This window comes from Pteronotus mesoamericanus, unplaced genomic scaffold (genome assembly GCF_021234165.1).
Source record: "Pteronotus mesoamericanus isolate MK-2021 breed Mesoamerican mustached bat unplaced genomic scaffold, CSHL_Meso_final contig_98, whole genome shotgun sequence".
NCBI classification, from domain to species: Eukaryota; Metazoa; Chordata; class Mammalia; order Chiroptera; family Mormoopidae; genus Pteronotus; species Pteronotus mesoamericanus.
Window position 1 is genome coordinate 6674963 of NW_026555295.1, and position 26696 is coordinate 6701658.

Consider the following 26696-nt stretch of genomic DNA (forward strand, 5'->3'; position numbering starts at 1 on the left):
GTGACCATAGCAACAGTGGGGCCGAACCTCTCCCTCCCGCCCCCCAGCATGCGCAGTGCAGTGTGAGCGGAAGCGTCCTCAACAATGTATCCCTTTTTTCTTCAGTGAAAGAACTACAATTCCCAAGAGACCTCTACGCGCCGCAGCACCGCCTCTCCATCACAATCCCCTCCCTCAGGCCCCGCCCCTCTACTAGTCCCCTCCCCTCCCTCCGAGAATGTGTCAGTGACCCAGAGGCGGTGTGAGGCGGAGGGACCGTCGGGGGGCGCCGCCGCCGCCTCCACCAGCAGCATCGGCGGTTCCGCGCGTTCGGATTTGCGTCGAGCCTGCCGGGATCGCACCACAAAGCCACCCCGCGCCTCTCCCACCGCCCGCGGCTCCTCAGTGCTCGGCTCTGCGGCCAACTTCCCTCGCCCAGCTTGGCTGGCTGGCGAGGAAGGCGACGGCGAAACGCCGCGCTGTCTGCTCGTCTCCCCGCGCACGCACCCTTCATCCCCTCGCTCCGGATCTCGGGGCTGTGTTGGGATTCCGACCACCAGCAATTGTCCGGTGAGTGGCCTCGGCGGCCCGCGGGAGGAGTCGCGGCAGGGCCAGCGAGGGTTGCGGGCAAGGCGAGCGCGCAACTTCCTTAGTGGCTTTCTTGGGTGGCGGGCCGGCTCTCCCTGCCCGTCTGCGCGCCCCCGCGCCGGAGGCGGTGGGGAGCGGAGTTTGCGGAGCCTGCCTCCCGCTCTCTCGCTAGGGGAAGCGCCTTTGTCAGGAGCTGGCCCGGCGCGCCCTCCCCCTCCGCCCGGGAGCTAGGCGCGCGGTGGCCAAATCCGCGCCCCGCGCCTCACGCTCCACGCTGGCCGCGTGCTGCGGGAGATGAGCTCAGCGGCTGGAAGAAAAAGAGAAATGAAAGAGAAACAAAGGAGGCGGTGGGCTTTTCTTTTGTTTGTGCGAATCTGATAACTTCTTTCTCCTTCCTTACGTAACGCAGACTTCCAAGTTAGTCATTCTTTTTATTGTTATGATTATTGTCATCATCTCTGCGTGTCTCTCGCATTTCCTTTCATCTCTAGATCTCAGAGCATTTTAAAACACTAATTAATTACACCTCTGGGGCCCCTACGAAACAAGCTAATACTCTCTTTTCCGTAAGTGGGTAAATTGAGGCCCGGAAGAACGCTCTAATTGATGGATACGCTTGATCTTCCACCGCGCCTGGTGTCAGAGGACCTGAAAGCATTTATGAGTTGGAACTCGTCCTCCGATGCCCCGTGGAAAAGTTAAACATGCTCATTTTACTTATAGGTTAACTGAAGTCTAAAAGAAGTCTGGGTAATTGTTAGGTAGTTCAAACAATAACTCTTCTTACATAGTGTTTGAACCTTAGAACCTCAAAGGACTCTTTAAAAAGGCACTGAGTGGGGAAAATACAGTAAGTCATAAACTCCTCTCCCTATCTACTTTAATTTTTGTCCACGCAGGTCTCTTAAAGGCAAAAGAGCAGTAATGGGAGAATGGAAGGACAGAGATTTTTAAATGTAGGTTTAACAAATGTAAATCACTACATACAGAGAAATGTGTTTAGGTTTTAACAGCACCAACCACCTTCCCATCCATAAGTCATCAAACAATAAATCTAGAAATAATCAAATGAGCACTTTATCCATAGGTACTGGTTGTGCTAAGGACTGAAGCTTTAAGTGCGTGAAAAGGTCATCTATATGTTTTGATTCCAAGGCTGCGTATTTACTGTACAAAATGTTAATTTTGTTTTCATCACAGCTGACCTTTTGTTTCAGAACTGGCTTTTTGTCTTTTTCTACACTGAATATGTGCTACTTTTATGATTGAGGAGAAACATAAGAGTTTTTTTAAAATTACTTAGTTTACATAGTAGTGTGAATTTAAATTCATGAATTGTGAAAAAGATTCAGTTTCTACAGTTTCAGTTTATATTTTCTTTATAACAGAAAATGTTTTCTCAGAGTGAGCAGATTTACATCTCTCAAAACATTGTCCTTATTGTACAAATACAGTATATGAATTCCTTGTGTTTTTATTTTATTTTTTTATTCCTACCAACAGCCTCTTCTGAAGGAAAATATTTGACTGTGAGGACAAGTTTATTTATTTTGGTAGTTGAACCAAACTGGAAGGTACCAAAAATTTAAATCAAGCTTCTTTTCTACTAGTTTTTTTTTCCTGAGGTGAATAATATCAGAACTGTAGTAACAATGTGTGCTTTGACTTATCCTGAATTTTCTTGAATTTAATTTTGCATTACCTAGTTGCCCCCAGATTTTAGATTCTGATGGTTCCATCAAAAAAGGAAATTGCAGTGTTCGTTATTTTGATATTTTCCCCCCAATCCTCTACCTGGTTTCCTTTCTGTATGTAGTATGGTAAAAGAAATCTTGAGTTTAAAACGATTGGAAAATAGAAGTTAAATGTATGGAAGTTGCATGTAGTGAAGTGGTTATAATGCCTCATTTAATAAATTTAAGACTTTTATGGTGAAACCCCACCTAGAGTTTTTTATTACTGTTATAGAAGTGCTGCAATGTAATAATAGTAGTATTTATTGACATGAAAAAAAGTGAGCTGGAAATTGTGTCTAAGTGGCAGATTTGGGCGGAGTGGGGGGGTGGCTTTGAAATCTGTGCTCTCCTTAAAATTACCATTTAAGTGATCTTATAGCTGCTTACGTTGCACTTTTTCTGTAGTATTTACAAACCAAACTTACCAGAGGCATCTAGCTGTACTTTAAGGAAGCTACTAACACAATTCCTATTCTCACTTACTAGAGTCCAAATGCAGAGGTTAGTATTGACCAGTGGAGGCTAGCATGGAAGGTTTCCTGATTACTTTTTACATTTCATTTAAAGAAAATGACTGAAAAGTATAGGGTAGGGAACTGAGTGTTCAGTACTGCTGAATGGTACAGAGGCAAGTTTCAAGGAGAAGCCTGAATGTGTTTCCATTTAACTTTGTTTCATCTTCCTTTCAGGTCGTCATAATGTCACTTGTACATTAAGAGTTCTGTCATTTCAGAATATACCTTGTGGTTGTCCAGTAGGTCATGTGATAAGGACCAAAGTAGTCATACCTGTAAACAACTGTTTTCAGACCAGAGCTTCTGTAGCTGATAAAGATTTTAAGCTAAAAGACTTAGAACTGAAAACTATCTTTCTAACATTCTCACATGCATACATCTTATGATGGCACATCAACAGGAACCTATCCTAGTATTAAATTAAAAAGGCTTATATGGATTATTTTATTATATACATTTTAACCCTATATATTAAAACTTAATAATGACAAGTATATGGTGGCACCAAGATGGTTTCTTTGATTTCTTTCTGCGTTTCTTTGGAAAAATCAGATTATTCAAGAAGTTACATTAATGTCTTTTAATTGGAGAGAATAAAACAATTTAAGAGCCTGGGGAAAGAAGGAAGAAAATCAAAAGAATGAAGTAAACCTGATGAAGATGTTCTTACGTAATATATTGAAGAGTCCTGACAACATATAAGACACAAAACTCTAGCTAAAGTCTGTAAACAGTGAATTACACTCAGCACTTTCTGTTTATAGACTTCTAGCGATCTTTTTCAGATTTCCTCTAAATAGATCACAAAGGAAAAGTAAATAGAAATTATTCTTTCCAGGGATTTTGGGTGGTTTGAGGGTTGTTTTTTAAAAGAGATTTTATTTATTTTCTTTTAGAGAGAGAGAAAGAGAGGGAGAGAAATATCAGTGTGTGAGAGATGCATTGATCCGCTGCCTCTCACAGGCCCCCACAACTGGGGACCTGGCCTACAACCCAGGCATGTGCCCTGACTGAGAGTCGGACTGGACCGAGACCTTTCAGTTCACAGGCCAGTGTTCAATTCACTAAGCCAGGGCGAGACCCTTTTTTTTACACCTGATATTAGCCATTTTTTGTTGTGTTTAAGTTTGACCTCTGCCACAGAAATTTATGCAAACTGTTGGAAACTCAAAACAAGAAATTTTGGTCACTGAAAGAACTAGGTATAATTAATTTTGATTTATACTATCACTTTTTTTAAATGTTACCTTGAAAGACCACTCCTAATGATTTTTCCTTCAAAGTGTTAAAAATAATTGCCTAACATATTTGTTTCTGCTGAATTAATTTGCAAGTAATAAAGAGAAAGCACAAGATTTCTTGAGTGATTTCTTTTTTCTTTTTTAAATAGTAATAGGTAATGGCAACATGAACATCTGATTGGAGCATTTAAATTATCGTAGCTTCCTTCAGAAATAAACGGAAAGGAAAAGAGCTTCATCAGGTAATTTAAGAGAAATGAATTGTAAACTAGTCTAAGACCTGATTATTTTTTCAGAATATTGTACAAGTTATTTTAGGTTTTGTTTTGTTTTGTTTTTTGCCACAAAAAGTCTATTTCAGAAAAATAGTATTCTACGTAGTAGTCCTTGTATCACCTCTGTAATACGTTTTATATAAACTTCAAAATACCATTTACAGAAAAATAGAGTATGTTGTGGTGCCTGTACATGGGAGGGACAGCGCGGACACTCATCATCTCCTAGTTAATGTTGACCATTCATGTTGGTTTTCTTTTTAAAGTTTTTAATTCAGTACACGAATGTAATTTACTTCCTTTTCAAAAAATATATTGCTGATTTTTATTTTATAATGAGTCTCTTTGGATGTTGCTAATTCTAAATATATGTAGTACCCCCGGTTCCCCACCATCTTCCTCTATTATTTTTTGGGCTACAATTTGCTTTTTCCTCTAAATTGTACAATAAGCTAAGAAATGTTTAAACATACTTGACAAATATGACAGTAATTTATTATGCTAAATTGCAGCTCAATTTCAACATTCAAGGTATATTGAATCTGTTTCGGAGATAGAAGCACACTTATTTTGAAGGGTGCTAAAGCAGGGATAGCAAATAGATTTCACCATGGGCACCAAATCTGATTGCTTTGTGGTATCTGCCTAGGTCAGACTCATCAGGAAAAAGTGCTGTGATTAGCAGTTTTTGCTGTTGGGTGGGCAGTGGTTCTTTTGGCATTAATGCTATATATTCACTTAGAAAGTATTGGATACCTTTTGCATGTCAGGCACTGGTCTAGATGTTGATATCACACAGACTAAAATCCCTGCTTTAGGGTGTTTACAGTCTAATAACAAGACTCAGACAATAAACAAGTAAAATATTTCATTTTTTAAGGACAAATGACCAGGATTCTTCAAGAAATAAATAGCAAGGAAAAAAAAAAAACCCAGAAGGATAAGGAACTAAAAGTTTAAGAGACATAGGAGGCATATCCACCAAATGTGGTATGGGCCTTAGGTTAGATCCTGCTTTGAGCAAGCTAACTGTGAAAAGGTATTTATGAAAAATTGGGGAAATTAAGATGTTGACTGGGTAGCTGATGAAAAGAAATTGTTAATTTTTAAAGGTATGGTATTATGTTGAAATTGTTAATTTTTAAAGGAATGGTATGTTTTTTAAACAAGAGTCCTTATCTTCTAGAGATATAATATATTCATGAATTAAACTATGATATTAGGATTTTTTACTTTAAAATAATTGAAAGGGAAAGGAGCATAGATGAAACAATATTTGCTATACTGAAAATTGTTGAACATAGGTGATGGATACATGAGATTTCTTCTATTCTCTCAACTTTTGTGTATGTTTGAAAATTTCCATAATGTAGTTTTACGCACACACAAAAAATAAAATAGAGAAGGGAGAGAGAGAAGATGTGGGATGGGAGGAGGATGCAGAAAAGACTTCATTGAGAAGATGATGAATAAAGACCTGAAGTATTTGAATAAAGTATTTGAATAAAGACCTGAAGGAGGTGAGGGAGTAAGCCTTGCGGGTAATCTTGGGCAAGATATTCCAGGCAGGAGGAACAGCAAGTACAATGGCCCTGAGATAGGAGCTTAACTAGAATGCAAGAAGCAACAAGAACAGTGTGGCTGGGTTAGAGTGAGAGAGTGTAGCAGTAAATTAAGTCAGAAAGTTAGAGAGAAGGTAGAGGAGAACATTGTGTAGGGCCTGCTTATTTAAAGTAAGGATATTTATTTTATATATTTATCTAAAGTCTACTTTAGTCTCCTTGGGAGCTATACACTTACTGTAGCAATACTAGATTACTCAAAATACTCTTGGAACTTCTTTTTTAATTGCCTTCCAAACCAGTTTAAGGGCCACACATGAAACATAGCTCATTACTGTATATACTTTGTATTTGTTCCTTGTGTTTAAGGAAAACGGGGGGGATTAGCCACATGATACCTCATTTTATTTATCAGATATGACTCAGAAGAAATTTGACAAAATAGGAACCAACTTCAGACTATAGCTAAAAATCAGATCCACTCAGAGAAGGCAATTACTGTTTCTAAAAATCATATCCTCGTATAGACTAAAAAGGAGTTTGCATAATGTTTGTGACAGTTGTAGCATAATTTGGAATAAGGATATAACCTTATTGACTGATATGGAAGGGACTATTAGATTGACTGACTAATATGGAAGAGATTATACTTGTTTGGATATTTAAGTAAATTCTGGTATATTAAAACACGTACACTTACGTACAAGAAGACCGTGCATATTTCCTAATACTGAAGTACTCAAAATAGTCATGCAGATAAGTTTCATTTGTGTCATGCATTCAAAACTGAAAAGATGGCATTTATAGTGTAGTGAAACTGTGTAACTTTCTTGTTGCTGACAATACACTGGGGAACTGAAGGACTTGCATACCTTTAGCTAAATGAACCAGGCTCTCATACCTTGTATTTGTGCTTCGATTCTCAAGTTAGTAATTGTTTTAAGAACATGCTGATTCTCCATAAAGAACTTTTTTAAAGTCATTATTATTAAAATTATGGAAAGATTGAGCCTCACGCTCCAAATGTTTGAAAGTACCACCCCACCCCACCCCCGAAACCATCATAAATATGGATTTTTAAAATCTTCTCATGCAACCATATACATATAGACATTACTAGTTTTGAATGTTTTTATAGGAATTATTTCTTATAAAAATAAATTTTCTAACCTGAGAAACTAAACTTGAGTTTTACTGTACTGATAATATTGAAAGAAGAAAGCCATTCTTTTTCTACTTAATTATGCATAATGGGAGGACACAATGTTTTCTTTTGTATTTTTAACCAATGATTTTGTAGAATTTAATGGAATGAAGCTGAATTTGTGAACTTTTATTATATAATAAATTTCATGAAGTGACCACTAAGAATATTAGGTGTGTAAACTTTGTAAGGAGTGCTTTAACAAAGCTTCCTACTTTAAACATTTTTCAGGAAATTGTTAGGAATCAAGTTCTTTAATTCACTCAGAGTTGTTGTCCCTTTTGTGTACATATATGGCAGTAGGCATTAGTGGATTTATAGTTATTCATATGAAAAATAATAATATAAGAATAAATTCTGTTTCTTGTACTCACAACTGTAAACCTACTTTTGCCCAAACTTTTATAGATAGATGATTGATAGATAGATAGATAGATAGATAGATAGATAGATATCCAGACCCTTGTTTCATACACTCCACATATTGAATTGCACTATTAGGCTGGATCATTTAAAGTGCTTTAAACACTAAACTATTAGCATGGAACACAGAGCCCATGTTTAATTCCTGGGCCTTCCATTAAACTCTGGAAAGTATTCATCTGTAAAATAAAAATGGTAACAGTTTTTCCTGAAGGACTTTGAAATTCTATGATGGTGACCAGAGTGAAGTGTGGGTCATTTTAGAAACAGCTTTCAGTCTGTTGATTTGGTGGTAGGATTATGAATCTGGTTTCATTTCCATTTTTGTGGAATAAATAATTTAGGGTAGGGGAGGAGGGGAGAGAAGGAAAAGAGGAGCAACAGAAGGAAGGAAAAAAATTGCCTCTCACAAAATAGTAAACAAGACTACGGATAATTCGTGTAACTTGGATCTAAAAGTGTCCATGATCTCATGAGCTATGATGCAAATCTGTAAATTGTAATAATAATACAGCTTCCATTAAGAAAAAAAGTTGCTTTGCAAAAAGGGCATCTTGTATTTCATGTTGACTTAAACATTATGACCACTATAATTCCTGTACTTAATTTTGGAATTGATGATGATGATTAACATAATTAAAAATTATTTAAAAATTCACTTTATTACTTAAGCTCCATAGATTTTTTGCAGCATCAGGTTTCATGTTATTGTTTTCAGCTTATGCATTTCAAGATACTTGTATTGAACATCCCTGCCTCTCTCACTTCACCTCTCTCATGTTCATCCCTTCATCACTCTGCCGCTAGCTTTGTTTATTTTCCTTTGCCAGCTTAGTAGTGCCCACTGCTCATCCACATTGTTTTCTACATTTGTCTGCCATTTTGTATACTTATAAATTAGTTGGAATGAATTAAGGGCCCTAAAGAAGTCACATGTAAAGGGGACTTTCCCTATTTGTTCCTTACCTACGTAGCTTCTTCTTTAAAAAAAAATATTTTTGGGGGGGGGGGAATGAGAGACAGACATCGATTTGGTTTTTTACGTATTTATGCATTCATTGGTTGATTCTCGTATGTTACCCAACATTGACAAATGGGAGCAACGCTCTAACCAACTTAGCTACCCAAGCCAGAGCCTATGTAGCTTCTTTTTATCTTTCCTTGCCCTTGTTATTGGTGTGAGCTCTGGTAGAGAGATGGTGTGAACCTTAAGTACTCAAAATAGTCGTGCAGATAAGTTTCCAGCCAGACACTAAGACAGAACTGTGTGAACTATAGGATGCAGTACTTTTTGAACAGAATAGTGTCGGGAACAGCAATAAATTTATTGATTTGAAATCCTCACGAGTTAATCCTGCATCTATCCAGAACCTTTACCTAAAATGGCAAAATTTGATAGTGGAATTTACAGCATAGTGGAATTTCAAAAGCTATTTTCAGCTCTTGATGTATGTTGTCTTTTCCAAAAGTGTCAAATAAATAGGGTCTTCATCATCACTGCAATGTTAGCTTAATTATAAATGGCCTTGGGGAAAAACTGTGCCTGGACTTCTGTTGACCTTCTTTCCAACAGTCCAGAGGAAAGGACAAAAAGAATAGTAATGTGGTGAAGTTTATAACTTCACCTTCCTTCCATGGAATGAATTACAAGTTCCTGATTTTGTGCTAGTTGGTAGGTGCTCATTGTAGTGTTCAACATAGATGGCTTAGTTTTTAGAAAGCACAATTAGGTTTAATTTTATTTTTTAACAATAAGTGAAAACAGTTGGAAGTGCTTTGTTGGTTTTTCAAAACCTTAGTGTTGTATTCCTGGTTCTCGGCAGATGCTATCCACAGTACTCCATATTCCTTGGGGTTTATGTCGGATTTAATGGACTGCATGTATTGGAAGCACTAAAAGCTGATTTGCTTTCATTTTAAACTATAGTTAACACAATCGATTTTTTTCTTCGAAATGATTCTCACTACCGTACTTTAAATTTTTCAAAGGACTAAAATTAGTTAAATTACCACATTACAAAAATCCAAATTACAAAACCAGCTAACTTTATCATTTGTGAGGAAATGTGTTAAATATGTGTCTTTTTTAAAGTACTGGCTGCTTCTAATTAGAAACCACAGTCCTATACACAGACTTCATGTAATTGAAAGCTTTTAAAATTTACTTACTGCTTAACTGTAATTTTCATTTAAAATGGGATGATTCATTCTTTGAACTAGTTATATCAGTTCACCAAATAATCAATGAATTGTGAGATGTTCTTAAAACTGTTTAACATAGAAGAGGTTTGGGACTTGAGCCATACCAGACTTTTTTTCAATTCATCCTTGACAGTTATTCAACAACAACAAAAGAAATCACAATTTGCTAAAGCTTCTTTGTTGTGTCTCTTTTAGAAATGGCATGCCAATTTATATGCATCTAGTTCAGCTCTTACAGACTAGTCTTTTAAGGTTTTAGCCAGAATTTGCCTCCTAAAGTTCTTTAAAATGGCTTCCAAAAAGGATTTGCTGGGTTTTAGAACAGAGTAGGCTGTTAATGATTCATATGCTCCCTCATTCTTCTCCCACTTCTTAAATTGAAAGCTCCCTCATAGCATCTAGGTGCCCTGAGTCATCATGGCTAAACCCTAAAGAAGAATTGTCACATGGAAACACTCACATGAAGTAAAATTGTCAGAAAGCAATTTGAGTCAGAGATCATTGATCACAAAGATACAACCTATAGGTTGTGGGCATTATTTACATTTTTTAAATGTATTTACAAGTATATATAAGTCTTTATTACAAGACTTGTAAATTCTGAGGACTTTTTTATTCCCAGTAAAATTTTAATTGGTTTGGTTTTTTTATTACCTATTACATGAAAACAATTCTGTTTTTTTATTGAACAAATATGAAGTCTGTCCAGAAGCTAGCCAGCCATGTACTATTAAAAATACAGACATTTATTGAAGAAGATACAGGATAACAAGAAACATTGTACAAAGGGCAACCATGCCTCAGTCCCCTTCAAAGTAGGCGGCTTGGGACCTCACACAGTTCTCCCAGTCGTCAGCAGCTGCCCTGTTGTATTTTCCTGAATCTCAGCGATAGTCTGAAATCTCTTCCCTTTTCAAGGCGATTTTAGCTTTGGGAAAAGCCAGAAGCCACAGGACACCAAATCTGGGCTGTAGAGGGGCTCAGTCACCTGGGTGATTTGCTGTTTCACCAAAAAACTCTGCATGAGACGATGCATGAGTGGACATGTTGTTGTGATGAAGTTGCTTATCACCAGTTGCCCATAGCTGTGGCCTTCTAAATCATCCCAATAGTTTCTGCGGAGGAATGTTCAAGCTTAATGCAAAACCTGGTGCAGATTAGTTGCTCTACTTGCTCATTTTGAATGCAGCGGCCACACAGTACACATGCTCATTCAGTGGCGTCTACTGCCCCCACTTACTAGTACAGTGACGTCATTTTTCACACCTGTATATTCCAGTCCACTCTCCTTGGCTGCCAGGTTACATAGATGTTGCACAAACAATTCTTGTTATATTAACAATGGCTGGACTTTTTCTGGATAGCCCTCATATACCTGAGACAAGCAGTGTGTGTGATTAAGGATAAAACCCACTATTCCGGAAGTCAAGAGACCTAGAGTTCTGATCTGTTTATTTAATATGTGCCTCATATATTTCACTTAACCTCTCTGCCCCTTAGTTTTTATCTTTACAAGATCAGCAACTTCTTGATAGCCCGCTTTGGGACCAACTCATGGGAGATATAGCTTATAGCTAATCCCAAACCAGCTTCAGACTCTTTTTTGGTACAGCATGGTCAGGAGCATGGTATATGGTCAGCATTTTAGATGAAATTTATCTGTCATTTCAGCCTTATAAAGTCTCTTGCAGCTCTGTGATTTCATGACTTTAAATGATTTGCCTAATAGCAAGTGTCTCTCGTTTCTGAGTCTTTACTGTCTCTTCCAATTGGTCATTAAGGGTTGAAACATACTCTGAATTGAAGAATGCTTTGTAGTCAGAGATAGCATATTTATATTTCATGTATTATTATAGACTAAATGTTTGTGTCCTCCTCAAATTCATATGTTGAGTCCTGATCCCCAATATGATGGTATTTGGAGGTATAGAGCTTTTGGGAGGTGGTGAGGTCATGAGGGCACAGCTTAGTGAGTTTATAAAAGACCCCAGAGAGATCCTTTGATCCTTTTGTCTTGTGGGGACACAGCAAGAAGATAGCTATCAATGAGCCAGGAAGCAGCCCCTCACCTGACAGGAGTCTACAAGTGCCTTGATCTTGGAATTCCCAGTCTCCAGAACTGTGAGAAATAAATTTCTGTTGTTTATTAGCCATCCAATATATGGTATTCTGTTATATTAGCCTGAATGGTCTAAGAAATGTTGTGATGCTAAAACCAAATGATTGGAGAAAATTCATAGGGACCCTTAAAATTTCAGATGAAGTGAAAACAAGTCAAAATGGTCAGGGAAAACTTGATTTAAATTTATTTCAATTCCTGAATGTTTCTAGGGAAAAATCTCAGGTTAGTGAAGTTGAAAGTGATGATGTACCTGTTTGGAGGGCACATAATGAAGCAGAACAAATACTAGACTGACAGACAAGAGATTTGAGTTCTATTTTTAACCTGGTTAGTGTCTTCATCTATGAAATGGTATCAGACCAGTGCTTCTCAACATTAATGTATTGTGTGAACCTGGGGGTCATATTAAGATGCATATTCTGATTCAGTAAGTCTGGGTGGGCCTTGAGATTCTACATTTTTAACAAGCTTCCAGATGTGCTACTGCTATGTGCCATGAACTGCACTTTACTTTATAAAAATACATTACAGTATTAGTCTTCTTCTGGCTTAGAAAGTATTTAAATCATAACTCCACGTCTTTTTCTCCAACTCCTTTCCAAGTTTCATTGAACTTGTTCTTCTTGTAGCGTCTTTTCCTAGACTCATTCTGTATTCTCTCAGTCTGATAGCTCCTGTAGTTTTGTGGTTTTTCCCTTTCCTGAACCAACTTCATGGGTGGTCATTCAGGTTAGAAGTAGGGTAGCATAACAGAAAGAGTCTTTGGTTTGAAGAAACTGGATTCGGATCCCTTTCCCACTGATTGGCAGCTCAGTTCCCTGGGGCAGTTGACTCAGTTTACTTAATCTCTCAAAGCTTTGAATAGCTTCCTAGTAGGGTTCTTGAAAGGAAAAAGACATAATATAGAAAGCCCTTAGCACCGTGTCAAGCATAAAGTAGGAGCACAAAAATTGGAAGTTATTTTTATTATTCTTAATGGCACCCTGATTTGATTTGGTAGAGGAGAAAGAAGAGAGGGAAACATCTGTCCACAGCCCAGGATCTCCCTCCTATGTTTCACCTTTAAAATTCCAACTGCATGCTAGACATAGTAACTAAAATTCTTCAAACTTACCATGTTCAAAAAAACTTTATTTTTCTTTCCTTGTCTGTTCTGCCTCCTTCAATCCAGAAGGAAGTTAATGTTTCACTCTGCATGCCCAAGTCAGGAACCTATTGGTTTTTCCTTGGTTTTTCAAGTTCAGTGGTACCTTGGTACTCATTGTTAATTCATTCTGGAACTTGTGACAAGTGCCAAACGATGAAGCATTTTCTATTGCGGGGCTGTGTTGTGACTCATACAAGTTCTAGCAAGTGGGACAAGTTCTGAGCAAGCGCCGAGTGCTGAAACATTTTTTTTCTCGTCAAAATGCCATGAGTATGGGGTTTGACGAGTTCTGAAGCCGAGGAGTACCAAGGTATGACTGTACTGCTTTTCTCTGTCCTTACTTTTACCATCTTAGGTAAGATAAGCTCTTCACAATCTTTCACCTGGGCTGTTTTTATCTGATCTTGCTCTCATATTAGCCTTCTCACGTTTCTCACGTTGTTCTCTTCCTTGTTCCCCTCCTCCTTACACATCCTCCATACGGCTTTCAAAGTTATTTTCCTAAAAATCTTTTTTTTTTTAAATCAGTATTTCTTGAATGCCTGCTATGTAGAAGACACTGTGTAGGCATTGAGTATACAATGAGAGAACAAAAGGAGACAGTTCCTTCCTAATGAAAATCACTAACTGTGGATGGAGATAGATACTAAAAACAAGTACATCAGAACAAGGTGCTATGAGAGAGAGTAACAGGATTATATGGGGTGGTCAGAGAAAGCACTTCTTACTTAAGCTACAGTCTCAAGGATGAGAAGGAGACAGCTAAGCAAAGAGCAAGTTAATGTTGTTCCAGGCTGAGGGTACAGCATGAGCAAAGACCCTGAGGTGGGGGAGTTGAGTATGTTTTAGACGTGAAATGCTAGGACATAGTGATGGACAGGATATGGGGGATGAGAAGGTGGTATTAAGAACTTCCAGGTTTATAGTATAGCAATTAATGGGTTAATAGTGGTGCCATTTACTAAAGCAGAAAGATGAGGGGTAGGAAGGTTGGAGCAGGGGGTAGAATCATAAGTTTAGTCTGTCAAGTTTGAGAATATGAAAAAAATAAAGGTAGTTATGACGATCCCCTCTTTGGTTTCCCATTTCATGTAAGATCTGTTCCACATTCTCTCTTGGCTAATAAGATCCTTGAATAATTGTATTTTTGATCCTATCTTCCTTTCTTGAGCCTTTCTTCCTTTCTTGATTCTTTCTAGTTTCTTCCTCAGCTTCCCTTCATTACTGTGCTTAAACCATAATGAAATTTTTACTGTTCTCAACAGTTTTGAGCATTTGCATATGTTACTCCAGAATAAATGTCTCTTCATCCTTCAAAGCCTATCATGAATATTTTTCTTCTATAGAGTCTTGACCAACTTCTCCAGGCTTAGGTTAGGGTCTCAGGCCTTTTTACTGTCATTTGGTTAATACCTTTGTCACAGTACGTATCATATTGTACAATAATAAAATTTGTCTTTTAATGTATCTGGATACATTTCACTAAACCATGAGCCACGTGGGTACATATATCAAAGCTTATTGGTTTTGTGTTCCCAATTGGTTTTGTGTGTGCTGGATATAGCATATAGAGTACATAGGAGCTGCTCAGAAAATGAATGAGTGGATATTGTTTGTCCATAAAAAATCTTACCTGGCTCTACCCCCTGAACTGGGATGAGTGTTCTTTGCTTTCATATGGTCCAGACACTACTTTTATCATATTACATTGGCATTAAATTTCTTACATAAGTCTCCTGAGGACAGGAACCGAATATTGTTTTCCATTGTCTTCCATGCCAATACAGTGCTCAACTTGCAATCAGGAAAATGCCATTAGACCATAATTTCATTATGGAATACCTCACCAATAATACCCTTGGTGGATAGGCATTATGGGAGCTGGAGGTAGTAGGGAGAGCCAATATAATTATCTCCATATAGCAAATGCTTGCTTGGTTTTCTTGATAAAAAGATACGTAAGTATGCTTAAAATAAAATAATAAAATCCAATTATTTCTTTGAAATAGCTGTGGAGATCACTGATTATCTCCGTATTGCAAAATACAATGGCACTTTTTCAGTATTCTTCTCATCTGACCTCTCAGCAGCATTTGACATTGTGGACCACATTGTTTTCTACTTTCTGAAAAATTCTTCTTCACTTCCAGAATATCATACATCATATGCCAACACCTTAATGCTGTTACTTTTTTATTTTAGGAGTTGCTGCTTTGCTTTTCAGATAACTAATTTTTTTAATTCCTTGAGGCTTAGTCTTAAGGCTCTCTTCTCTTCTCTGTATGCTTTTCCTAAGGTAATTTCATCTGTAAGTTGAAGATGTTCAGGTTTATATTTCCTATATATACAGAGTGGGGCAAAAGTAGGTTTACAGTTGTTTGTATGGAAAATAATACGATAATTAGTAAGTGATAATATAAGGATGAACTCTGTGTTTCATGTACTCACAACTGTAAAACTACTTTTGCCTCATCCTGTATAAATATTTCTAACTCTTCCCATGGATATTTCAAAGGTACCTCAAATTCTCATGTTCAAGGTCAGACTCATGGGAGCCTCAAAAGTACCAGACTACAGACTACAGAAGTTTTTGAAGAGTGATTTCTACCCTTCATAAAAATTATTTCAAGCATTGTCCCCCTTCCCCCAGAATTCTGTTTAGGAGGAAATCGTTTTCATACTAAAGAAATCATTTCCAAATAATTGATAATGTAAATATTCAAGTAAGTAGAAATTGACTATGAGAAGTACTATAACAATAAAACTTTATTGAGCTACTGTTAATGTGCTAGGTACTTTGTTTAATTTTCATAACAACCCGTGAGGGAGGTAATATTATATTAGTGAAAAGTAATAGCCTGTAATGATTATAAGTATAGAGTCTTAATGAAGACTTTTCAGATTCCTATCCCAGATGTCAGCCCTATAATTTATTAGATGTGTGACCTCAGGTAATTTAATGATCTGGGCCTCAGTTTCTTCATCTATAAAACAAATGATAATATATATTTCATAAGAACATTATTAAGAGTTGAAGAATTAATTGTAAATATCTTTGTAAAATGCCTGGCACCATCAATGATAAGCACTGCGTACATGTTAATATTATTACTTACTATCTTAGGTTTACAAGTAAGGAACCTTAGTGAAGTTGGTTCAAGTCTCACAGCTATCAAGTGACAGTGCTAGGAGGCAGACATAGACAGTCTGACTCCAGAACTCCCCTAACCACTCTATTTTGCTTTATTTCAACTAATAAATGATCTCATCCTCTTGCACACAGACTCCATATTAATGGTCTCATTGTGATCGTAAGAGTATTGTAATTTATTCCAGCGCTTATACCTGGTGTTTAAAATGTAGAAGATCTAAAATATGTACGTGAAAGCTCACTTCAGTTTGATCTGAGAAGCACAAGGATATACATCTTAATTCCATTTTATTCTATGTGCATTGTTTGTTTTTCTCTCTTTCTTGTTAACAGTTAAGTCACCAAAATCCCAAGAAAATGGAAGCACTGCCTACCTTTATATTACTCTTAAATATCTTTAGTTGTATTTATGTACTCTGTTAAGTCTTTTTCTAAAAATGGCTTGGGGGCTCAGTAGCATGTCATATTCACATAGAGTGCCTAAAATAAATAATTTTTGATATGTTTAACAATTACCTCTTTAGAGATTATATAGTGATTTGTCCATTTTTAAAAGTCTAAGTTGTTTCAATTTCCCAAGGAGTTTTCCTTTGAATTTTAATTTTGTTAGCTGTTTTTTTGAATAGGAACTTTGATTTTAGTATTTTGGTGTCTTTGAGTCTATGTGTAGTTGAATCTGCTTAATTTCATAAGCTTTAGTCTCTGACTCTCATTTAGGCCTTTAAAAAAAAAAAAGCGTATCTGGTTACTATTTACAGCTTCAATAGATGATTTACCCTACCCCACCCACAGTGTTACTTCTTTTTTTCATTGTTGATTTTTTTATTCTTATTCATTTGTGGCCAAAAAAAAAAAAAAAATCCTACTGACAACATAAAGGCAGAAGATATAAAGCCTTGTACCCTTTGAATTTAGCAGGAAGGAGTTCTTAAAGAGTAGACTTTGAAAAACCAGAATCATCTATACAGGATGAGTCTGTTTTTACCTTGTTTTTGGAACTAAATTCTGTGACCCTAGTGTATTTACTCATGTGAAAACAAATACACTTAAAGTAGTGTATCGGTTCAGACTGTACGTGACAATAAAACTCCACTCAAACTGGCTTAAATGGGGAAAAGATCTGTTGGTTTATGTAAACAGGTCCGGGTTGGGTGTGGCTTCAAGAATGGCTCCCACCAAAGGCTCAAACAATGTCACCAAGGCTCGATTTCTATACATTTCAATAGCACTGCTTCCTCTGTGTTGGCTTTAGTCTCCAGCCCTGTAGGAGCAAAAGATAACTTCAGTCTTTTCAGTCCCTCAATCTTTATAGTGTCATGTGCATCTGGAAAGAGTGGCCCTAATTTACCTAGAAGCCCCAGCAAAAGTCTCACTGCATCTCATTAGCTTAGATTGGCCCACTCCCCTCATAGGTGACTGAGCCAACAGGTTTGAGGGCATAATCAACTCCACCAGATACATATAAACTATTTCCAAAAAGGGAATGAAGATACCATTTTACCACAGGAAGGGTGAATGTTTCCTGGGCAGCAGAAAGTAGATGTCCTTAACACTTGATAGTGTTTTCCTTTTCCATTTTAAGGGGTTAGCACTTACCTAGAAAGGACCAGTTGGTTGTTGTTGCTGTTTTTAGTGTTTAGTGCTAATTTGGAATTTTTATGAATTCACTTCCAAATAACTGTTTTAAAGCTTTGAGAATATATCAATATAAAATTTGGTGCTACTTTAACAAATACCATAATATTACTTTTCTTGTTAGCTGTAGTAATTAAATTTGTTGATAGTTCTGTGATACAAGGCAGTGTTTTTGTGGGTTAATATGTTTTCCTAGGTTAACACTTTGTTTAATGCTTTAAGTAAACTGGGCTTTGGGACCAAGGGATTTATATATAAAGAACCATGAAATCTAAGCTTCTATTCTAGATACCCAGGGTCTTGGGAGAGATGGAGTGGGAGTAAGGGGTGATAAGGGACATTAACAAAAGCTTTATATATTGATTTCTGAAAAAAAAAGCTTAATTTTTACTGAAAAGAAAAATAAGATACATTTTGTGGGGTTACTCTTCCTAACACCAAAAATAGGAAATGAAGTAGAAAATGATACTTAACATTTTAAATTAATATAATCATTTAGATAGTTCCTTCTGTTTCTATGTTATATTTTTATATATGAATGAGTGTGTCTGTCCCTAAAAGACTTTAATATTATGTAGTCTTTAGGATATTTTGATATTTTTCTCTTAAATTTCTTTATTTTAAAGATTTTATTTATTTACTTTTAGAGAGAGGAGAAGGGAGGGAGAAAGAGATAGAGAAACATCGATGGGTTGCCTCTCACAAGCCCCTCACTGGGGACCTGGCCCACAACCCAGGCATGTGCCCAGACTGGGAATCGAACTGGTGACATTTTGGTTTGCAGGCCAGCGCTCAATCCACTGAGTCACACCAGCCAGGGCCCTCTTTAATTTCTTGATACCATAGAAATATTTATGCTTTAGCCACCAAATTAAAGTGAAGACTTTGTAAGATCTATATTAAACATATAGTTAACATCATCGTTTCCTTTATTATTAAGTGCTGCAAAATGAACAAGATAAAGTTTTCCCTTGAGTTTTCAGCTTTAATAGGAGATAGCACAAGGTCTTGCATAACTATAAGGCTAAGAAGTTAAGGGATAAGAAAGACTGTGGTTTGAAAAGGCATAAAATGGATTTTGAAACATTGGAAAACTATTTTACAGGTAAATAGTAACAATATTAAAACAATTACTGTTTACTGAGCATTTATTACATATTCAGGCTCATTTTTGTCAAAAAAAAATGTGTGATATATGTGACATAGACAGGGATAACCATGTAATTTTAAATTGGGGGGGAAGTTGGAAAGGATATGAATTATGGTAGATCCAGAAGACATATAGTTTAGAAAACTTAAAAGTAATAGAGCTTATTAGGGTATGTCAGATGGAGAGCTTTCTATTTCAGCCACCACAATAATCCTTAGTAGTATAATTAAGAGTCGAGAATTGTTTCTAATAAAAACTACAATGTTTCTAACCTCCAGGGAGATAATCAGTGATTTGAATAAAAACTGAATAGTATATACATTACCTTAGAAGGCGCTAGATTAACATTAGAGTCATTAAAGAAATTCCTGTGACTTTGTATGGGTCAGCAATATTAGCAGTTGTTGACCGAATTCTACATCTTTTAGAATCAACAATGTATTTATTTGCTTGGTTTTGATATAGAAATTAGTGCATTTTACAAATATAAGATGGTTCACTTGAAGTGGACCTTCCAAAATACAGTGTGACTTTAAATGAGTGGTCTTGAAAAATTTATAGTCTAAATATTTACTGAAGAATATTTGCATAATTACCATAAAGGTATTAAGAATAGCAACTAGACAGAACCTATTTTAATTGCAGTTTATTGAAGTATTGTTTATATGAAAAAAATTCAAATTAGTTTGAACAAATAAGATCTGAATATATGGTATTCTGAGCCTAGTATTTTTTTAATTGAATGTCAAGGGCATATTAAAGTGCTTACATTTATCTTTCTCTATAAAAGATTGTTCTGACAGTAAGTTTAAGTCATTTTCACAATTTATTGCTGTCTAAAAATTTCCCTTGACTTCACATTTTGTTCTGAATGTCTTGGTTTCTTTCCTCCACCTACACAATGTTGAAGGAAAGTGAAGCAAGAGTTGCAAAGTAACAGTGAATTTGAGAACCCTGGCTTTTTAAAAAATTTTTATATATCTAGAAAACAAAATAAACCTTTATTATAAGATTGCTTTTTATTGATACCCAAAAAAAGAGCTTTTGGCAAACATTCAATAAATGTGTGAATAACCTGATTGATTTAGTTAATTCAATCGTGAATATGAATGAATAGGAAGCTTTGCTATTTGTCCTTGTAGATACTTGGCTCAGTAAACAGTGATAGACTCTATGGTCAGAGGTACACAAACAACAAAAACAATAACAAAAACCCCACCAAACATGTAGATTCAAATATCAGCAATTTTATATCTAAGTCAGGGCCTCAAAGAGAAAGAGCAATATGTTAATTAGAATCTCATTTATTTCTATTATGAAAAATAATCATGTTAGCTTAAATGAAGCCCAGTGCTTTGACAATTGTTAATATTAATGATCCTTGCTGACAATTTTAAGCTATATGAAATTCAACAATATCTATAAAAGTTTAAACATACTCTTGTACACTCTACAATAAAACTCCAGTAAAGGCAGGAGACAGTAAGACAAATAATTAAAGGTAACATAAAAGCAAATGAAGAACTAAAAAAGATCTCACTAGGAATGTCACATTAGTTCAACTCAGTCTGGAACTTTTGTTAAAATGTAAAATTTAAAAAAAATTTGAGATCCTGTTCATTTTTTTTTTTTCTTAAGTGGGACAGGAGAAAAAAAGAGTTTGTGGCAATAAAAATGAACTTAATACTTTGGAAACAAACATTTGCAAATCTAATCGCTTAGTTTTAAAAGCATAGAAGTATATCATGTATAACTTTACTTGTTTAAAAGACTATTTTATCATTCATTACAAGAGGAAATCTCAGAAAAATGGGTTTTTTTAAATTGTAACACCTCTGTTAATATTTCTCATTTAATGTTTATATCTATAACTCCTAGCGTAAGTACCTGATCTATACTAGGCACTCCACAAATGTTTATTGAACTCACATCAATTTTAGGAATTTCAAGATAAGGTGGTATTATTTTTCTGGGCTTTAAAACTACACCCCCTGCCCCTTACCTTTGTGTCTACACTCCCACACCTTTGTATCTCAATTTTGATATAAATAGGTTCTCAGTTTTGAGTGTGAAGAAAACTGGTTATTTTTTATCTACCCAATCTTAGTCTGTGCTAAAATTACTTAAAAGGCAACTCAATTTAACAGCATTCCTTCTTTTCAGGTCTTTACATGATAGAATATAGATTCCAAATTATATGAATGGGAAGAACTTGTTTTTATCTAAGGTGATTGATTGGGAAAAAAAGATAAATTAATGTGGAAAACCAGTTTGAAGAAAAGATCTATTCCCGTCTAGTAGTCAGTCCTAACAAACGTAGTTAGAGGAAGCTAAATTCTGATTTTCAAGTATTAACTGAGGCACCCATCTAGATTTTCCAGGTTAGTTCCTCCTAGCAGGTACAGTAATCCTGACAACAAGGTTAGCAAATGGCAGTTGTTGCCATCAAGGGCTCCCTGAAAAGACAGTTTGAGAAAAATAGTTAAAACAGCATTAAATGAAGATTTTTAACTCAGCAAAGTTCTAGAAGGCATCTACTTCCAAGTCAAGTCAGATTCATCCATGTTAAAAACCTGACTGATTGAACATTGTTTAGGAAGCATTTCTGTGATGTCATAATTTACTAAAGCACAGTCGCCCTACAAATTTTTAATTTTCTCTATTGTCAAGATATAAAGGGGAAAGATAATTGTCATACTTACTGAATTTTAAGCAAGGTTTTATGTTTTGGTATGCAAATATTAAAAACCATAATAGTTTCTTTAGTTTTCTTCCCGTCCTCCCCACCTAGCTCCTCATCCCTAAGGGTAAATTCATCTTTAGTCAAATTTGTCCTGGTTCTAAATACCTAAAAATATGCAAACCATATTCAACATCAAATGGAGATTCCTTTTGGTCAGTTTTCGCCTGGCTAGTGTTAAGTAGTGTAATAGGCATGCTCCAGCTTTATATACAGTTTATTATTTCTTTTACATACTTGCCTTCTAGGAACCTGTATGCCACTCAGCTCACTCAGGAGAGAGCCACATTACTGGTATGCTCTTGATCCATTCAACCTGAGGAAAAGGAAAGAAACAAACCCATCTCTGACTGATCACCTGACAGGTCTTCCTACCTTCCTTAGGGAAAGCGCCTTCCCTCTGAGAGAAATCTGAACAACATACACAAAGGCTGAGGAAGCCCACACTAGCCATTTGTATTCATCAATATAGATTTTCATATATAAACAGTACAAGAATTACGAAGTCATGTGAGAAGAATAAGTAACTAGAAAAAGGAGCCATGCTGTGCTTCTTGTATCTTTTGTGGATTTCTGTGGCTTACATCATCCATTGATCTAATGCATTTGGCATGTATTGGGCTGGCCAAAAAAAGTCCTTATGGTTTTTTTCTGTAAAATAAAAGACATTTTTCATTTTCACCAGTAACTGAATTGGTTTGTATATTTTGAGTATGTTGGCCATCTCCCACATGGTATATCTCTCATTGATTGTTCTCAATGTCTTGATTTGATTGCTGTCAACCTCAACTGGTCTGCCCAACCATGGAGCATCATTCACTGAGAAATCTCCACCATGAAACTTTGCAAACCACTTTTGACACTTTCGATCAGTCACAGCACTTCTTCCATACACTGCACAGGTCTTTTTTTGCATCTCAGCAGAGTTTATACCTTTCTTGAAATAATAAAGAATAATATGCCAAAAATGTTTGTTTTCTTCCATCTTCAACATTAAAATGCACAAAAATTCACCAATTTTGATTTTCTTTTTAATGCACACTGATTTGACAGCTGTCACAATACAATCTAACAAAATTGTTTTGAATAAAGTTAAACTAAACACTACTAGAGCCATCTTACGGGAAACAAACTTTTTGGCCCACCCAAAATTTCCCTCTCCATCTTCACATTAACTTCTCTTATGTCATTTTTAATCTTTGGGAATGATAACTCTTTGAGATGACTTCCTAAAAATCCCTAAAGTGAATTTTATGTGTCTACCACAACCTATATTTTCAATCAGACTATCCCAACTTTCCACTCAAATTTGGCAAAAACCAATTTTATCATAATGCAGTAATAAAGAAACTAAAAATGTTAATTTGATACATTATATTTAACCTGGACATTGTTGCTAGACACAGTCTGGCCCAGGTTTGGTTGTCCTTTGCTATTAACGGTAGAAAAGTCACATGCTTAAATCTCAGCTCTTGCCACTTAATGTTTAAATGCCCTTAACAAATTTCTTTATCCTGATTTCCTCATCTGTCATAAAACAGTTGTAAAGATTAAGTTGAACAAATCTAAAGTTCTTAGTACCTGATGCATAGTAGATAATGCATGTTTGTTTTCTTCCCCTTTCTGAAACCTTGGGTATAGACTTTTGACCCCAGAGTGAGGTTCAATGTCTTTACCCTGGCTCTTAAGGCATACTATATATCAGGTGCTTCTTTTGCTTTCAGCAGTATCTCATTCAGTTATTTAACATTTATTTGGTGCTTGCTGATAGACACTGAGGTTAGAGACATGGTCCTTGATTTCCACAGATTTTTTGTTTCTTGATCTAAACAAACTCTTCACTCCAGGGAACCTGCTAACTTCCCCCTTTCCTAAGCACACAATATGGTTTTTTCCCCCTTGCCTTTTTTTTTTTATTTCTTTTCCTTTTGGCGTATGTTGTTTCTAACATCTGCAATGCCTTTTCTCCACTTACCAAATCTAATTTGTCACTCAGGGCCTAACTCAGATACCCCTCCTCCTGTGAAGCTTTTCCTAGATCTTCTTCCACTAAAGTAGTAACACTTTTAGGTTTTTTTTGGAGTCTTACGGCACTTATGGTCTTTTGCTTTAATATGGTATCTGTTCTATGCTGATTTGGGTTGGGTTGTAATTTACACCTTTTTCTCATAACTGTAAGTAAGCGGACTGGTGGTGTAGGTGATGTTAAAAAAATACCTTTTGCATTAGTTTGAATACTCCCATAGCCTCTGACATTGTAGTAAATGCTCAGTAATATTTGTTGGATTAGTAATTGCATTATTAGTGGCCCTAGATGCACAAAATTAAAAGTAGGGAGACTACAGCCCACAGTTTGAAAATTGCTCCGATACCTAAATTAATTCTACTACAAGGAAAGCCCACAATTGCTATTGTTAGTAGAAGAAATCATTAATAGATATTTAATGGAAAGTACTCATCTAGAATATTGGAAGAAAGGTGGCTCTGCATAATCCTGTTGTGGAGAGGTGCCATCTCGTAAACTAGAAAGTATTAGTTGTTTTTTTAATCTAGTTTTAGCTATGTAGCCAAATAGGATGGTAAGATAACATTTCCCTTTATAATGAAAGAAAAACATAAGGTGTTTTTCTGAGTTGTGTGAGTTGTACTAGTAATTACGGAACATAAGCAGGACAAGGGAATTCCTGATTTATAGCCAGTCAGCTAGAAGTAAGGGTGGCCTGGACACATGACTGGAACCTAAAGTAGGGCAGTCTTGTAGGACTGAGCCCTTTAACTTGTGGGATCTGAACTAGGCCAGGCAGTGTCAGAATTCAGAATTGAATTGAGTTGTTGGACACCCAGTTGGTGCCAGAGAATTGAGTAATTGGTTGGTGTTAGAGAAAATACCCCTCAGTTGCATTTATTGTAAATGATATAAGATACCAGCTAAAGCAGAAACCTATGTCTACAATTAAAGCTAGATTGAAACAGAATATGAGATTAAAAATTCCAACCCTAATTGTGAATTTTGTGATTTCTGGTACAAAAAACACTTGATTTGGGAAAGTCTTCAGCTCTGTGAAAAGTTATATATCTTGTAGAATGTTCAAATGATTTTTCCCCAGTTTCTCTGGTTTTAGAAGAAGTATACAATATCTAGATTTTTTTACACTTAGGCAAGTTCTAAAGCCACATAGGTTTTTCAGATATTTTGTTATTTAAAAAAATCAGTATTAGAATTCCAGGTGCATGCCCACATGCAGTGATCTTGAGTTTATGGCAGGTATTTTTTTAATGTGGTTAATGCTTTATTTGTTATAACAGTTTTATTGAGATATAATTTATATACCACACAGTTCATCCACTTAAAGTGTACACGTCAGTGGTTTTTAGTGTAGTCACAGAGTTGTACAATCATCATTACAGTCAATTTGAGAACATTTTTGTCACCTGAGAAAGCAACCATGTAGCCTTTAGTTGGCACTCCCCAATCTCCCCAGTCCCTATCCCCCAGCCCAGCCCTAGGCAACCACTAATCTTACTTTCTGTATTTGCTTATTTTGGGCATTTTAAATAAATGGAATTGTACAATGTATAGTCCTTTGGAGCTGACTTCTTTCACTTAGCATAATGTTTTCAAAGTTCATTCATGTTGTAGCATGCGTCAATATTTTATTCTTTTTTATTGCCAAATAATATTCCATTGTATGGATACACCACATTTTGTCAGTTGATGGACATTTGGATTGTTTTCCCTTTTTGGCTTTTATGAATTATGTGCACTATGAACATTTGTGCACAGGTCTTTGTGTAGACATATGTTTTCATTTTACCTGGGAATAGAGTTCCTGGGTCATATGATAACTTTATGTGTAATATTTTGAGGAACTGCCAGACTGTTTTTGCAAAGTGACTGCACCATTTTACCCCTCCTACCTCAAGGTTGCAACTTTTATACATCTGTGCTAATACTTTGTCTGTCCACAGACATTATCTGTCTTTTTGATTATAGCCATCCTACAGGGTGTGAAGTGTATTTCATTGTACTTTTGATTTGCATTTCCCTAATGACTAATGATGTTGAGTATTTTTTCATGTACTTATTGGCTATTTGTATTTCTTCTTTGGAGAAATGTCTGTTCAGGTCCTTTACCAATTTTTAATTGGATTTTTTTTATTATTTAATTGTGAGAGTCTATATATTTGTATCTAGATACAAATTTATCTATATCAGGTAGGTGATTTGCAAGTATTTTTCCCATTCTGTGGGTTATCTATGGCAGTACTTTTTTTCTTTTTTAAAATTTTGTTTTCCCATTATAGCTTACATTCAGTATTATTCTGTATTAGTTTCAGGTGTACAACATAGTGATTAGACAGTTAATAAACTTTACAAAATGGTCCCCCCAATATTTTCAATAATCTACCTGGCATCATACACAGTCATTATAGAATGTTACTGACTATATTCCCCTGTGCTGTACTTTACATCCCCATGACCACTCTGTAACTACCAGTTCGTACTTAATCCCTTCACCGTTTTCACCCAGTTCCCCAATCCCCTTTCCCTTCTGGTAACCATCAGTCTGTTCTCTGTATCTATTATAAAGTCTTGTTTCAATTTTGTTTTTGTTTTGTTCTTTAGATTCCATATATAAATGAAATCATATGGTATTTGGCTTTCTCTGACTGATTGACTTGACTTAGCATAAAACCTTCTAAGTCCATCCATGCTGTTACAAATGGTGAGATTTCCTTCTTTATGGCTGACTGATATTCCAGTGTGTCTGTCTGTCTGTCTGTGTGTGTGTGTGTGTTTACCACAATATTTTATCCACTCGTCTATTGATGGGCACTTGGGTTGCTTCCATATCTTGGCTATTATAGATAACATGGCAGTGAATATAGAGGTTTCTATATTCTTTTGAATTAGTGTTTTGGGTTTATTCAGATACAATCAGATACATACACAGCAGTGGAATCACTGGGTCATAAGGCAGTTCCATTTTTAATTTTCTGAGGACCCTCAGTACTGTTTTCCATA

General features: G+C 36.0%; 1 protein-coding gene across 1 annotated transcript in view; it reads left to right on the forward strand.

Moving 5' to 3' along the window:
• The first annotated feature begins 230 nt into the window (after positions 1 to 230).
• PELI1 (pellino E3 ubiquitin protein ligase 1) overlaps positions 231 to 26696 on the forward strand; it is a 55440-nt gene continuing 28974 nt past the window's right edge. The window contains exon 1 of the mRNA XM_054586892.1: positions 231 to 549. The gene's annotated coding sequence lies outside the window, so the exon portion shown is untranslated. The remainder of the gene's footprint in view (positions 550 to 26696) is intronic.